Genomic DNA, 12261 nt, shown 5'->3' on the forward strand with positions numbered 1-12261 from the left:
CGGAGTACGGCAAAACTTACCGAAAACCTTTCCGGCAAACTCCGCCGCGTAATTAATGAGCGAGACAAGTCCTGCGCGCGCTGTCCCCATGATATTAATGCGTTTTAAATGAACCCTCCTCACAGACACCTGTAAAACTAACGACTTTTTAATACCTTTATTACGTATATATATATATGTATATATGTGTATGTGTGTGTGTGTGTGTGTGTTGTGTGTGTGTGTGTGTGTGCGGGGGACGTAAACGCGGACATCCCGCGAACTCGGCGCCAGGGTCTTCGCATTTAAATCCGAAAATAAAACAAACAATGCCGGTCTACCGAATGCATCTCGTCGAATACCTCAGACCAGTGGTGGTGGTCGAGTGTGGTGATGGTGACGCGTTGAGGTCGGAGGTATTCATATATTATAGTGGGTCATATTTTTTATATACGAAAACATTTTCGTTAATTTTAAAAATGTGTGCTACAAGTCTGACCCTCCGTTTAATACAGCGATGCTTGACAATAACGCGCTGTTGCTGTTAGCTTTTCAAATAGTTTGCTATGTGAAACGGAACATGAAGGAATTATTATTGTTTTATACCAAAAACAGATTGTAATAATGTATCGTGTTATCCGTGAAATAAGTTCATATCAAAAAGTAAACAATATTATTCGTGTTGAATATTATTATACGCAATGTTAAATTCAATGACACGAAACGCGTCAACATACTTTGAAGTATTGACCTATTTAATTTAACATAGGAATGTATAATTAAAAATGTTTAATTTAAAAAAAAGTAAAAACTACCATATCTAATGTAATAATATTTATTTAAATTGCATAATTTTAAATTCAAATATCATTTGGGTCATGTTTTGTGTACCAAGTTATTAATGTTAACTAGTGTTTAAATTGAACTTTTCCAGACTCGTGATAAAATTGTGCTGTTTAATATTAATGGCTCAAAAGGCGTTTGAAGTCTTAACGTTCGAGATTTATATCATTCATGGTTGACGAGGAAAAAATGAGTTATTTATGATTGCGGAGTTAATGTAATTATTATATACATATAGTATCCTGTAAATAGACAACATGATGTCTAGTAAATTTTGAAATGTGTTACATAAATCTGATTTAATTCTAATTGGAAAAATTCTAACACTACAATATTATTAAAGATGATTTCAAAACTTCGTGTTGGACTAATTAATTCTTGTTTCATATTATACGATTATTAATACTATATAGTTTTGTCGCACAAGTCGTCATTCTAAGTGAAATATTTTTACGAAACACAGAATTACTTGATAGAACATTCTATCTATATTTATTACTTTGATAATATAATGTATATAATGCAACGATATAATAATATGATCGTAACGAAAAACAACATGACCACGGTCGATGTTTTTATTTCCTTATGTGTTACGTTTACTATAATTACCACGATGGTATTTTGTAATTATAGTCGTGATTATTACCGTTTTCTTATTAATATTTCTTATAAAATTATTTTTTAACCTATTTTAATATATTATTAAATATATGTTTGGACGTACAATAGTATTGTATAATGATATTACTATACACTTTTCCAGAATAACGCTTTACGTTTAGTCAATCTTAACCACCTCGCCGTTTTCGATTCGTTACCATTAAAAACGAAAACAACAAAACCTGTTACATGAAATATTTCATTCAGCTACAGATCTCCATCACCATTAAATTAATATTTGTATAATATATAGATAGGTACAGGACGATTGTTTTAAAAGTAAACACTTATTTTCTAAAAATTTAATAACATTTTGGACATGTTTGTAAAAAATATGATGTTTTTCAAGTTTTTAACTTTTGTAAATGGGTATTTTTATAACATTGAAAGTTTAGTCGAGTGGAGATTGAGCGGCACTAAAAATGTAAATCGACTATTCACTGTAATCTGCAGAGAATTTTAATCATTTACTCATAAAGTCACAACTAATTAACGACAACTCGTACGAAATTCTGTCATTTTAAAAAACATGAAAAAAAAACCTTAAACAAACGACCAATAAGAAGTACTAAAAATAACCAAACTTTTTTATCAAATACGTAGATTTGAGAGGTTAATGTAATGACTTCAAAATATCGGGTACGTTGCAAGATAATAAGAGTGTCAACCTTCAAAATAATCCCTCTGTATCCTATATAATATTGTTATGCACGTGCATGTTTTATTAACTTTACCATATTTGGCTGTCATTATTGCATATATTATCATAAAATATAATATAAATACGCATGAGTATACCTACGGGAAAGATAGAAAAATGTACCTTTTATGTGGCGAACGTTTTATACGGAAAACGTGGTTTTACCTGCCTATATGTTTAGGGTATGGTTTTCATGTATATAATAATATCACTGTGTATAATATGGGTGGAAATACTTATTTATAATTTATAATATACGATATCTACCTCTACCTAACCGAATTAATCTGAACGTCGGTGGCGTATGTTTTAAACACGCTTGCGGTGACTGTAAGCTATGTACATTGTACAATATACCGGTCGATTATTACAAATTTAATAGTACAAAAATAACAGCCAACTGAGGATTCATATATATTGATGATAATACAACGATATTATATTGATATTTATGTGACATGATATTATAATTTTGCAATAATTAGATACAAAATCATATCGACGATTGTGGTGATATTTTATTTATTATTGTTATTTAAAAAACTACATTTGCACTTAAAAACGTTTGTCATAATCGTTCAAAATTACAGTAGTTATGATATCACGAAGAGAGCAGAACTATTATTTTATTTGTTTAGTAAATTTCTACTGTAGTAAAATATTATAGACATGAATTGAATTGTAATTATTTCACTCGAAGAATTTATAAAATTGATCGTTAATATACGTTCCGTATAGATTTCAAATAAATACTTCTTACTAGAGAACTAAATAAATGTAGATACTTATATGATTATATTATGTGAAAGGTAATGATTAAAAAAATCAAAGTCTTTATTCAAATAATATGATGATAACCATGTTCAGATGAAAATAACAATATAATTTATACAAGTTGATATTTTTTTATTATTATTCACATTAATAATTATTTATGGTAGATAAATATAATAAAAAACCAGGTAATTTTTTTAATGAATGTATAATGGTAGGTAGTCAATCATAATAATAATATTATTATTATTATGGTAATATTGTGATTTTAAATTAATGTAAATGACGTATATTATATTTTTCAATAAAGAAAAACTGATAACACGGCGTGTTGAATAGGCAATTTAGCTACACCACTTAACCATTGTATGGCGGGTAAGGGTGTTCCTTCTATACACTTAAGATTGATGTTTGCCTTATTTGTTATAATACCTTAATATTTGTATATATTATTTTATATATTTATATTACATTAAAATCTTTAGTTGATGAGAATTGTAATAATAGTTGGTTAGTGATGAATCCAACTTGGAAACAAATAAGCATTTTGTATAAATAATATTTTAATTACGTAATTCCTAGATGTGCATAAATCGTTTTTTTATACACTATTAAGAACAATAACAATATAAAATTAAATGATTTAAGTCATAGTATAAAATCAGAAACTCAAAACAAAAAAAATGTAAACAATTTATCGACGGGGATAATATTTTTATTATTTTGATAAGACGTGTTTTGAAGTATACGGTTCAATACTTATATGAATACAACTGAAATATAAATAACCACTTCTCAATTAAAAGTTAAAATAAAATCAATGAAATTTTAAATATTTTAATTCAATATTTATTTACACATTAATTTCACAATAATATACTTAAGTGTTTAAGAGATATAAATATCTCACATTTTCTACGTCATCTTAACATAACATTCTATACACCGGATTCGTTGGAAGTTTTTTTCTTTTTGTTATAGTTTGAAAATTTGTACCCGAACGCTTGTTGGTTACTACAATATCATGATTCTATTTTTAAGTCCATTATGATGAATGCTGTCCACGAGTGTCGAGTACACACACACACGCAATATATTGCGTCGTTTAAAACGTGTAGATTCATATATTATTATGATTATAATTTATTAATAATTTTAATAATACAATCATTTTCTCGCACTGACATTACGATCAAAGGGAAAAACACGCAAGGCCCACCCTATATATTTGTATACGCAGATGATACCTGTCTGATGTTTACACGATTTATCCTCGTTAGTATGATCGGTATAATCTCGTCAGATATTATTGTAATAATATATAATATTTTCCGTTTGTGCAAACGAATTATTTTGCTGTGCTGTTGACACACGACAACCCTTTTTTGTCCACGCGTCAACAACTTCCACGCTTTTTCCCGAACACCACCTCGAATTACTATGCTCGGCCACGCGACCGAATTGCGTTTAGTATATTATTTATCATTGTTATTATTCTTCACTCAGTTCGACGAGGTATAACAAACATGTAATAATATAATATTAGTGAGATTAACTACCTACCATGAACGTGAGCATCTATCTAATCGATATTATATAGCCACGTATCTTGTTAATTCATTAAACCTTACAGGGGGGAGGGGGGGTTGGCCAAGCGTATTCATTCTATTTCCGATCTTTGCTTGACAGTGATTTTACTTAAATTAAGATTATTGGAACCTTTTGAAGTATACGCATTAAGATCATATTTTTAAATACTTAGATTTTTTTAACAAAACTATTTAATACATTTCTTTTTTTCGATATATGTTTTCTACGTTTACCGCGAAAAAACCATATTTTTAGCTGTAAAACTGATAATCCGATGATTCTTTTAAAACTTTGATAAATATAAATCAAAATCCAAATGAATGGTTTCTGAGTTATTATCTAACTTTAAAAATGTAAATACTAATGGTATTAATTCGTGATATTAATACAATTGTCTAGAGTTTTTGTTACATGGTTAAATGTAATATTATATATATATTTATCATAATTAAGAACCATCATACTTATTACATTAAATTTATTAACTCAAAAAATTTGAATTTCGACTTGTATGTATCCATAGTTAAAAAAAAAATCATTTGCCTAACAATTTACAGTAATATTTCATATGAAAAAATATACGATATAAAAATAAAATATCTGAACTTAGAAACTTTAATTATTAAGTGAAAATTCCAAAAATTGAATTAAAATTAAATGTGTTATAAAATGATAAAAGGTTAAAGGATGAGCGTGCTTGGAAAATCACCCTATATCAGCTTATAACCATGGCGCCCGTATAGTCGTAAAATGAGAAACCGTCTCGTATATACACGACCCGCTCTTAGTGCACTCGCCGCTGTCTATAGGGTGAGAGGGTTAATTTGTAAAAGGTCAACGGTTCATAGTTAATTTGAATGAAATAACGACGTCGGGAATTATTGCATCGTAAAGATAGACCGCTGAAAATCAAAAACAAAAATTGTTGCGGTTATATTGTATGCACGTTGAAAAATAATTTCAAACTTTCAAACATTCCAACATATTTTATATTCACCTGTAGAATCTTCAAAAACCATATTAAAAATATGTTCGATCATTACGAAGTTATAAAACTATATCATAATAATATACAACACAATTTCATAGTGCACTTTTTCAGCTGTAATTGACATGTTGAATATCATGCATTGAATATTTTTAAGTTTTACGCTACAATGATATAAATAGTATAATTATAATATACTTTAAATGTGAAAATTCATTAAATATTTTCAAAATTATTGACCATAAATTTATGAATTCTAAAACATATCTAAATATTAACGTGATATTTTATGTAATTTTAGCTTGTGGTCCATCTATCTCTCGACATTAATTTTGATCAACAAGAGCAAAACAAGATTATTAAAAACGTACCTATAATCATATTTTTTGGAACGTCCCAAGCTACATAGTGCCAAATATCCATAAAGGTATCGCTGTAACTACGTTGTTTTATTGACATCGAATCAATAAATTATATTTTCTGTAATAATAATAAATAAATAATAACAATGAGTACGTCCGTTTATCATATGTATCAGTATTATTGTGTTTACCGTTTCGGCTGCGATATATGTCAATCCGAACGCATTGAATTCGGTTATTAATTATTATTGTTTGTGTTTAATTTTAGACCCATAAATCATATATAATAATATAATATGACGGCAACCATATCGGGAAGTCGACGCGCTCGCGGGCTGTGCTTACCGTTGCTTGTTTTTACGTCATCAGCCGTGTTTACATTTTACTAGTACACGTCCATAAAAACGTTTTGCAGATCACGTACGTGCTTTGCAGAAACATCCGGTTGTGTGCTGTTATAACAACGTTTAATATAATAATATTGTTAGATAATAATCTGTAAATATTCGCATAAACGAGAAGACAAAAAAAAAATTGATCGAAAACTGTATAATATTATACACAGCATATATTGTTTTATATCGGAGAATTACGGTACCGCCGAAAAATGAAACTTATCTCATTCCTCGGCATTATTTCTTTTTACGGGGATATAATATTATTAATTCTTAACCTTTTTTTTTCGGGTAACTAAAGCGATCATTTTATTTATAATTTTAGATTTTGAACGGAGCTGGTGAGCCATATTGTTTGTACAATGACGTTTACTTTGTTTGCTTTTTCAGGGGCAGTAAAACAGCTCAAAACGTTCCGTGCTGCAGCACCTCTGTACACTATCTATGTATAGTGTATACAGATTAAAAAATGAACGCAGATTGCATATTAGAGTGGTAGTTTTTTTAAATTATATTTATTTAAAAGTAATTCAATTCCCTTTCCTAAAATGTTATTTAAGTTGATTAAAACCATTATTTGCCATTAGCCATATTTTACAAAGGCACCACGAAATCGTAATATACATATTATAATATGTATATTATTATTTACTATATAATCATTAAATCAAATGCAATTTCGACTATAGCGACTGATTTTAATTCATATTATCTACACGCGTGTAAGTCGGTTAATTCAAAATGCGCATATACAAATTTTGCGAGAAGGTATAATGACTTACGATGAATCGCCTTCTGGTGATCATATATTACAGTCATGCGCGTATAAAAAAATAATATATCATATACTATTTCTTCCATCAGAAATCTGTGAACCACCTTCTTCGTCGCACATTAATCAACTTATTGTAATTTTTATTTAAAAATATAGGACCAATTGCCGAGGAAAACTAGTCGGGGATATGATCATCATTCAAATACTATGCTACAAACGCATACACATATACATACGCACTCATATTATAAAAAAAAAAATGATGAGAAAATTATTTATTAAATTCGTTATATCATGTTCAGGAATAATAGTAATTATTATTAATATTATTATACCACGAACGTGGTAGCCTCTCTCTCAAAACCACGCGACAACGTTCATATAATATTTAAATACCACACAGTGTGATACGGATGCATATTTAAAATAATCGTTTGCCGACAGCAGTTTGCTTCGTCGACCCGAGCCTGAATTTTACATTATTATTATAATAGCATATTAATCAGTTATTTGTCGACTAATACGTTATATTAACGCCTCAAGTCATAATATTATATCCGTCACACGTCGTCATCATAATTTTATCGGCATTCGGTTTTTAATACTTAGTCGTTTTTATATATTATATTATATATTTGTTGGATTCAACGGGCCCGCACAACCGCACTGTGTACTAATTATTAACTCGTCGAGTGTTTTGTTTCACAAATTTACTGGGTCAAGTACAATTATTCCTATCTTGTTTTCTCCAGCCACCCTCGCACCGTGGGTACCAAACTGTATTTAGATATATACTGTTTTGTTTTTATACGTTTTAGTCGAATTACAAGACAATTCTTCACCAAGTCAAACAGTCGCAATTAGTCGTCAAAACGATCGTTTCCGAGACAAACTATTCTTTTAATAATAATTAGTTCCGTCGCTGCCGTCCAATTAGTTTTTACAACAGCGGTGCCAGCAGCGTTACATTAATAGATATGATGTGCATTTGAATTTCGATTGTTTTGCGCGAAACCTTATTAAGACTTGCACATAAATTTAAGACCCATTCATACAGCAGAACGCAACCAAGAAAACGCACGATGTCTGCAGTGCATAAACTTTTCGAACAATTATATAACTTTGGGACTTTTATAAATGCGCGTGTCTACCCGTGAAATGACATAGACGCTGTGCACCTAAATAAATATGTATATATATCGTTGTTTGTTGTTTCGGAGGCAATCATCGATATACCGAAACCTAAACTCCCCAAAAGGTTGGTAATATATAGGTAGGTATGTATATAGCAACAATAATTATAGGCACGCACGCTCTGAGTTAAAAGCTGGTCGTTTTTAAACTGTGGGTCAGAAACATTGCAAATAAAACATTAAAACATAATAATAATAATATAATATCAACAAAGCGACGATCGGCAGAACGATAAAAATAATAATAATTGACTTTGGCATTTCATATAATACGATATTGCATAATAAAGGTACAAGCTTTAACTGTTTCGTCGTATTATAATCACTTTGTGTACTCGATGTATCCGAAAAATCGTCCTATAAGTTTATTTATATATTTTTCGCATATCTTCATTGAATGTACAGTTGTATTGTAGTAAAAATGAAAACTATTCATTAAGCACAGAATACATGAGAATATTTTAGTTTCTTTAGAATACTTTATTTGACATTTGTATATTTTTTAAATTTTGAGAAAAAGTACAAATGTATTTTATTTTTAAAACAATTATTAGTAGTATTAATTTTGAAGTATACACTACATAATATATTGTTTACCAACTATTTTTTTTTTAAATTTAAAGTTTATTGTTTGAAAATTGTTTTAAGTTTGTCACATTAATTCTGCATCCAATACTTTTAATACTTTTGATACACGCAATGATGATTATCTTAAATACTATCTAGCCAGAACGATGTTCTTTTATGTATGTTTTTGTTAAAAAAAAAATAATAATAATAATAATTTATAAACTAAAGCTTACTTTTGTCATTTTAATAAATTTTATTTTAAGAATATAAGTACAATATAATATGTTGTAGGTTTCCTCAGAGCGTCATAAACAGCGTCAGCACATGATAATTTAATATTTGTTTTTAACATAAAAATTTGGGCTTTAGTTATATTCAAACTTTAAGCCATATAACCTAACACATTTTATGGACTCTGTAAATTAATCTGTGCCCATTATTTTTATTAATATTTCAATACGGAAAAAGAACTAAAAAATTTGCGCTCACTTCACACTGATAACATTGGTATATTATTCTTATTAACTCGATTTTCAGTTTAATTACTTTTAGTTAGTATGCATATTGCATATTATATTATATTAGTCTGCGAATGACTATTGATTTTCGTTCTACGTTAAAAATAATAAATTCATTTACTATTTGATCACTAACATATTATTGTGTAGTATACTTAGATAATTATATTATATGCACGTAATTGTGTTTAAATACGATTTTAAAATTAAATTCATACACTCAATTTATCGTTCTCCCGTACTTATATTATAGTTATTACGATGAAAATATTTGTAAATTGTTTTTATAACGATTTTCAAGGGGCCAGTACGCAAACTGAAGATACCATTACTGTATTTACATCTTAATATAAATATTGAAAATTCCAAATGACGTCGGAAAATTCCTTCGATATTGGACCCCGAGGTCCCGAATAAAAAAAATGTTGTAGTATTTAATAACCATAACCTTTATTCGACAAATATTTTTTAGTAATTAAAGTTTTAATAAAGTTAAAAATTCTAAATTTAGACACAAAAAAAAATATTCATTACAAAGAGAATAAAATAATATCTTTATGTGTTAATATAAATAACATAATAAGGTTTACAATATTATAATAATATTATGTAGGATTATATCAAAATTATAAAAATCAAAAAATTATAGAAAAAGGCTTTTAATCCCAAATGTATCCAGCTAAATAGAATTGACACTATATATTTTTTTTATTTTGTTACCAAATTTATACGTTTGAATAAAATATATAAACAATACATTACAAACAACAAATGAAACGTTTCACTAAAATCATTATATTATGAACATTTAACAGTATTATTCTATCGTGAATTACCTATTGTTGTTGGTAATTTACAAATATTTTATTTTCATCAATTTTTTGTCAAAAACATAACATTTAAATTTTCTATGGTAGTTTTTCAAAACACTTTACAAACACTGCGTAGTTATATAGTAAAGTTTTATTTATTATTATTTAATTTATAGCCAATGCTAAACAGTTAGTCTTCGTTGATAACAAACGATAAAATCTTTAAATTGCTTTTTTGTTTTTTTAAACTGACTACTTAATCAGTGTCATTACTTTTGAGTAAAGCGTAAAAATTAGCCCAAAATTGTGATATTATATCATATATGAACGGGTATACTTGGCCGCGAATCAAATTAATTTTAATCGTATTAGTTAGGAAAAAACTTGTGAGTCATATTTTTATCCAAGCATTTTTAATTGCCGTTGAATTCGCGGTTTTAAAATTTATTTTTTTTTTTTAACAGAAAATCTGCTTGGTTCATTTTTAGCTATATTATTAAATACGCAATCTGTCAGGAGGTTTCTAGTTTTTCAATAAGTACTAGCAGTAAATTTAATAATAATAACAATTTTATCGTGATCAATAACCAAAAATATATAATTGTGAAAAATTGCACTAATTTTTTTTTAACTTCAATTGTATTTTTATTTTTTAACACATTTATGTAATTTATTATATATCAAATTATAATGCTAAAATATTTAATTCAAGCTTAAATTATTATTTTTAATTGTGTTACGACAAACTAAGAAACTTGGGAAGATAGTATTTATTAAATGATTTAAATTCTTGTTTAATCTACGAGTAGAGTAAAAATTGACCACTTAACATCTCACTTGAATGATACAATTTTATTTGTATACAATAATAATTGTTTAAAACGCGTTAGGTTTTGTTTATTAAAATTTAATAACATTATCACTTAAGATATAATCATAAAAATGTAAATTCGATACGTCATAATAATTATTTGTTTTTATAAATGAAACTAAATTTCGGTAGATAAATGTTGAAAAGTCGTGACACTTAGTTCAGTTTTAACGATCCGTGTACTTTGACCGATTTTATACTTCAAAAATAATTAAATTGATTATATAATATAATATTATTATTATTGTTATCTGTTATCCCGTTATTATGTTTACATAAACAGATAATATGATACTATTATAATATTATTTATATGTACCTGATGGTTGCTCGTTGCGATCAGCTGCGGAGGCGGCGGGTTAATATGTGGCGGCGGCGACGACGGTCGGGCGCGTGTGTCTATCGTCGGGCGAACAGCGTCCGTACTGAACCACATGCGAGACACGCCGCCACGACCACCCGACGATTTTCCGGGAGCGCAAGCGCCCGCGTCGCGACACGCCAACGCCTCCGACGCTGTACCGGTCAACAAGTCACCGCTGTCGAGCGCGCGCATCGCCGTGTCGTCCGCATGGTCTCTCGCTCTCTCCGCCCTTTTGTATCGTTTTACGGTGGTCGCTATACGCCCCCCGTGCCCCCCATCCACCCCGTAATAGACCCCCTGAAGGCTGTATGTGCCTTTTTTTTCTTCTTTTTTTTTTTTTGTCGGCGGGCCACCATTCACACACGATAATCTTCGCGTTCACGCGCGTTTCTGATCGTCGTCACTCCGATACGATTTATGATAAACGGCCGAAGTCGTGCAAGTGAAAATCGCCTATACCGTCTGTTCGTCTGTCGCGGTCGGATTCGATCTGAATTTCGTGTTCAGAAAATTGCATATAATTGAATAATTATAAATCGAAAATAAATTCGGCCGCGAAAACGTGCGTTTTTATTTATTTTGACAATATACTTTGGCAGACTATACTATTGTATAGTGTTGGGGGTAGAAAAATCGATGTTTAAGGTATAAACAGGTTCATTTTATTTTATTTTTTTCTTGGAAAACACTCAATCCACTCGTTCGCTATTGTTCGAAATGGCCACTATATTATAGGTACAATCACCGACAGTAGTAAATGCTTTTCGTCTATTCGTCCAGTAATCGACCAATAACTTTAACCAATGACAGTGAGTCCTATACGAATACAAATAAATTCCCCGAGGGCGACTAGGCTATTGGCAT

At 29.3% G+C, this 12261-nt stretch overlaps 1 protein-coding gene across 2 annotated transcripts in view; it reads right to left on the reverse strand.

Moving 5' to 3' along the window:
• Positions 1-11545, reverse strand: part of LOC132921914 (heterogeneous nuclear ribonucleoprotein C-like 3) — a 119826-nt gene extending 108281 nt beyond the window's left edge. The window contains exon 1 of one of the 2 annotated variants that reach the window (XM_060985156.1): positions 11353-11545. The gene's annotated coding sequence lies outside the window, so the exon portion shown is untranslated. The remainder of the gene's footprint in view (positions 1-11352) is intronic. The other variant, XM_060985155.1, reaches the window with a different exon arrangement.
• Between the last annotated feature and the right edge of the window lie 716 nt (positions 11546-12261).

Source organism: Rhopalosiphum padi, chromosome 2 (genome assembly GCF_020882245.1).
Source record: "Rhopalosiphum padi isolate XX-2018 chromosome 2, ASM2088224v1, whole genome shotgun sequence".
NCBI classification, from domain to species: Eukaryota; Metazoa; Arthropoda; class Insecta; order Hemiptera; family Aphididae; genus Rhopalosiphum; species Rhopalosiphum padi.